This window comes from Lathyrus oleraceus, chromosome 6 (genome assembly GCF_024323335.1).
Source record: "Lathyrus oleraceus cultivar Zhongwan6 chromosome 6, CAAS_Psat_ZW6_1.0, whole genome shotgun sequence".
Taxonomy (NCBI): domain Eukaryota; kingdom Viridiplantae; phylum Streptophyta; class Magnoliopsida; order Fabales; family Fabaceae; genus Lathyrus; species Lathyrus oleraceus.
In genome coordinates this window covers 111,821,414-111,827,051 of record NC_066584.1, presented here as the reverse complement: position 1 = coordinate 111,827,051, position 5,638 = coordinate 111,821,414, and positions in this window count along the sequence as shown.

The window sequence follows — 5,638 nt, the reverse complement described above, 5'->3', positions numbered from 1 at the left end:
CGATTATTTTCCCTTTTCGTTTTTGCATGAAATTGGTGATCATAAAAAAACCCTAAAAAAATAAGAATAAAATCAATCTTTTCATCTGCATAATGATTTGCTTGTTTGAATTCTAAAGTCTCTTTTATATCCAAAATCATTATGCAGATTAATCAGACCCATTGAACATAATGATCCGACACCATCTCCCAACTTTGAATTCCCTGTATTTGAGGCAGAAGAAGATGATGTTGAAGGGATTCCTGACGAGATTACCCGTCTACTTGAGCATGAAGAGAAGATCATTCAGCCGCATCTTGAGAGTCTGGAAACAGTCAACTTGGGGTCTGAAGATTATGTGCGAGAAGTGAAGATCGGGGCACTCCTGGAAGAATCTATTAAGAAGGGGTTGATTGAATTGATACGAGAATATGTTGACGTCTTTGCCTGGTCATATGAAGACATGCCTGGTCTAGATACAGATATTGTGCAACATTTCCTACCTTTGAAGCCTGAGTGCGTGCCTGTGAAGCAGAAGCTCAGAAGAACTCATCCTGATATGGCAGTGAAGATCAAAGAGGAAGTTCAGAAGCAAATTGATGCGGGGTTTCTGGTGACTTCTACGTATCCTCAATGGGTGGCCAATATTGTGCCCGTGCCTAAGAAATATGGAAAAGTCCGAATGTGTGTGGACTATAGAGACTTGAATAAAGCTAGTCCGAAAGATGATTTCCCTCTACCACATATTAATATGTTGGTAGACAATACAGCTAAATTCAAAGTCTTCTCATTTATGGACGGATTTTCCGGATATAATCAGATTAAAATGGCACCCGAGGATACGGAGAAGACAACATTCACCACACCTTGGGGAACATTCTGTTATCGAGTGATTCCCTTCGGTTTGAAGAACGCCGGAGCCACGTATCAACGAGCTATGACTACCTTATTGCATGATATGATGCATAAGGAGATCAAGGTATATGTTGATGATATGATTGCTAAGTCGAGAACGGAAGTGGAACATGTAGAACACCCGTTGAAGCTTTTTCAGCATTTGAGGAAGTACAAGCTTCGTCTGAACCCCAACAAGTGTACATTTGGAGTCCGTTCCGGCAAGCTATTGGGCTTTGTCGTTAGTGAAAGAGGTATTGAGGTTGATCCTGCAAAGGGCAAAGTAATACAAGAGATGCCTGCGCCCAAAACTGAGAAGCAAGTCCGAGGCTTTCTTGCCCGCTTGAATTATATTTCTAGATTCATATCACACATGACTGCCACATGTGCACCGATATTCAAGCTCCTCCGGAAAGATCAGTCCCATGATTGGACCGAGGATTGCTAGAAAGCTTTTGACAATATTAAAGAATATTTGTCTGAACCTCCGATTCTGTCTCCGCCTGTTGAAGGGAGACCATTGATTATGTATCTGACAGTTCTTGAAGACTCAATGGGTTGTGTCCTTGGTCAACAAGATGCATCAGGGAAGAAAGAGTATCCCATCTACTACTTGAGTAAGAAGTTTACTGATTGTGAGTCTCGATACTCAATGCTTGAGAATCATACGACTTTGCTAAGCGCTTATGCCAGTATATGTTGAATCATACGACTTGGTTGATATCCAAGATGGATCCAATCAAGTATATCTTTGAGAAGCCTGCTCTAACTGGGAGAATTGCCCGTTGGCAGATGTTGTTATCTGAATATGATATTGGGTATCGAGCTCAGAAAGCTATTAAAGGTAGTATTTTGGCTGACCACTTGGCACATCAGCCGATTGAGGACTATCAGTCAGTTCAGTATGACTTCCCGGACGAGGAGATTCTGTATTTGAAAATGAAAGATTGCGATGAGCCTACACTCGATGAAGGGCCAGAACCTGGTTCCAGATGGAATATGGTGTTTGATGGCGCTGTAAATCAATATGGAAATGGTATTGGAGCAGTGATTATTACTCCTCAGGGCACACATTTTCCTTTTACAGCAAGGCTAACTTTCAAATGCACGAATAATATGGTTGAGTATGAGGCCTGTATTATGGGATTGGAGGAGTGCATTGATCTTAGGATCAAACATCTTGATGTTTTTGGTGATTCGGCCCTCGTTGTTAATCAGATTAAGGGTGAATGGGAAACGAATCAGCCTGGCCTCATCCCATATAGAGATTATGCAAGGAGAATTTCAACGTTCTTTACTGAGTTTGACTTCCATCATATTCCTCGAGATGAGAATCGGATGGCAGATGCTCTTGCTACACTTGCTTCAATGATTGTGGTAAGACTTTGGAATGAAGTTCCCAATATCACTGTGATGCGCTTGGACAGACCAGCTCATGTATTTGCAGTAGAAGTGAAAGATGATAAGCCGTGGTACTATGATATCAAGTGTTTCCTTCAGAGCCAGGTTTTCCCGCCTGGGGCATCTGTGAAAGATAGGAAGACTTTGAGGAGATTGTCAGGCAGTTTCTACCTCAATGGCGATGTGCTTTATAAGAGGAATTTTGATATGGTGCTGCTCAGATGCGTGGATAGACACGAAGCAGACCTATTAATGACTGAGGTCCATGAGGGTTCATTTGGTACACATTCCAATGGACATGCCATGGCTAGAAAGATATTGAGAGCAGGCTACTATTGGTTGACAATGGAGTCTGACTGTTGCAAGTATGTGAAGAAATGCCATAAGTGTCAGATTTATGCGGATAAAATTCATATTCCTCCGACACTTCTGAATGTGATTTCATCACCATGGCCCTTCTCCATGTGGGGAATCGACATGATTGGCATGATAGAGCCAAAGGCGTCCAATGGTCACAGATTTATTCTCGTAGCAATTGATTACTTCACCAAATGGGTTGAAGCGGCATCATATGCAAACGTGACCAGGAAGGTGGTTGTGAAGTTTATCAAGAATCAACTCATATGCCGTTTTGGTGTGCCAGATAAGATCATTACTGATAATGGATCTAACTTGAACAACAAGATGATGAAAGAGTTGTGTAGCAAGTTCAAGATAACACATCATAATTCTTCTCCTTACAGGCCCAAGATGAATGGGGCTGTTGAAGCTGCTAATAAGAATATCAAGAAAATTATACAGAAGATGGTGGTCACGTATAAAGATTGGCATGAGATGCCGCCATTTGCTCTACATGGATATCGTACATCTGTCCGTACTTCAACAGGGGCAACCCCTTTCTCTCTTGTTTATGGCATGGAGGTTGTGCTCCCAATAGAGGTGGAGATCCCATCAATGAGAGTCTTGATGGAAGCCAAGTTGACCGATGCTGAATGGGTTCAGAGTCGTTATGACCAGCTGAATTTGATAGAAGAGAAGAGATTGACTGTCATGTGCCATGGTCAGTTATATCAACAAAGAATGAAGAAATCCTTTGATAAGAAGGTTAAGCCTCGTGTGTTCCGAGAAGGTGACCTTGTGCTCAAGAAAGTCTTGTCTTTCGCGCCTGATTCCAGGGGCAAGTGGACTCCAAACTATGAAGGTCCATATGTTGTTAAGAGAGCCTTTTTAGGCGGTGCATTGATACTTACAACTATGGATGGGGAGGATTTCACTCGTCCTGTGAATTCAGATGCAGTCAAGAAATACTTCGCCTAAAATAAAAACAGAATAACTCGCTAAGTTGAAAACCTGAAAGGGCGGCTTAGGCAAAAATGAGCGTCTCGGTGGATTGAAAACCTGAAAGGGCGATCCAGGCAAAAGTTAGAGACATAAAAATGAATATATGTATCCCGCTGGATTGAGTACCTCATCCTGGGGCAATCTAGGCAAAAAATAGGGATTTGGCAAGTAACTGCATCCTGACAAGACTTTGTTCTACCAACTGTCATCCGTCAGAGATTCTCACTCATTCATCATCAACCAAAGCTTCAAATACATCGGATTCAGAATTGGTGGAGAAATGGTCATTATGTTCAATGTAGCCCTTTTCCAATATATATCACCAATTTCAAATTTGTAAAGATCTATGGAGTCTTGCCATTTGCAGACTACCATTCCATCAAATAAATTTGAGCCTTTATCCAAATATTTGCACTCTTATTTGTTTCTATTCAACAAATGTTTTGCATGTTTTAATTGAAAAAATATCATTGTTTTAAATAATCAAATCTTTCATAATTTGTTTTTAAACAAAGTGAACATTCACAATGACATAGGGATACTGGGAATGCCTGCAGTGCTCTCCCAAGGATGGTAAGATTCTCGACAGGGTAAGACGTTTGCTCGTATTCCTGGCATGCTCATGTCCTCTTCCTCTGAAGTCTCTTGTGGTCCTTTCTCTCAAGCAGAGTGTTTGGCAAGATTATTCATCCCTCCTTCCTTCAGCAGAGTAGTGATCCCTCCTCTTCAGCAGATTGGTAATCTCTCCCTCCTCAACAGATATGATCTCATCGATAGGACAGTATCTGGTGATCTTTGGAAGCTTCTGGTTTATGGTTGTTCCCTTTCAGAGATCCATCCTCCCTTTTGATAACTTCCCCGATAGAGTTGCTTTTACGTCGGAGTTCGTCTGTGCTATGACTTTGCCCCAGTTGGAATGACGGATGCTCATTCCCCTGCAGAGATCCTTGTGGGCCTGGCTTTCTCTCTTGAGAATGTAGTACCAGATGTTTTGTTCCTTATTCTTTGGACCTGTTTGTGTTAGAAATGTTTGTTTGTGAGCATTCATCATACATAAACCACGCATGTGTGCATATAATTCTAAAACATTCAGATATTCATGTTTCATTCTTTGCCATATATCTTTGTTTGTTATCCCCTGCTAGTTGGTAATACATTTCCCCAAGCAGATGTCTGTGTCTGATCCCTCAATATAGAGTCAGCCCCTTAAGCAGAAAGTGTCTATCCTTCCTTCAATATTCCCTACCGAGTTATATCCTCGTGGATGATGGTTGTTTCTGCTTCCTCCCAACACATATATTAGGATGGAATTCCCCATTGAGTTATATCCTCATAGGGACAAGCTTTGTTTCATCGTGCCTATCTAGTTTGATCCTAGACTGGCCTCTTATGACTGTTTCTTGCACTCCCCTGTGGTATAGATGAATAAGTTGCTCAGTAGCTAGTAATTACCCATCTTTTCCCCGGCGGAGTCTGTGGTTTTCTACCTTTATACCGGTAGTTGTAAATCCTATTTTTTTTATCCCCTTGCAGAGTTAACCCTTGATTTTGTTCATCCTAACCGATGACTGTTATTCTCTTCTTTGGTTTTCTACCCAGTATCCGGTAGATGTAATCCCTTCCCTTGACGGTTATCTTTATCCAATATTCGGTATTGATATTCCTTCACCCCTTTCCTTTTTGAGCATATCCCTCAATAACCGGTGATATATCTCTTGGATAATTGCTCTGATAAAGCAATTTATCCCCAGCGAGTCATCTCTCGTTTACCCTTTGTTGATAATGATTGCTTCCCCTGGATTGGTCATCATTATATACCTAGTATTCGGTATCTCGATGTCTTTTCCTTTTCGGTCGATTTATCCTTCATTAACCCAGTGTCGCATCCGCGAAAAACAACCGGCAGGAAAAACAAACAAACAGAGCCGCCACCGTGCATTATTTATCCCAAAGGAGGGAAAGGAAACGCTTGAAGTAAACCTGGAAAGGAAATGATCTTACGACCGGAGACGCAAGGATCGGG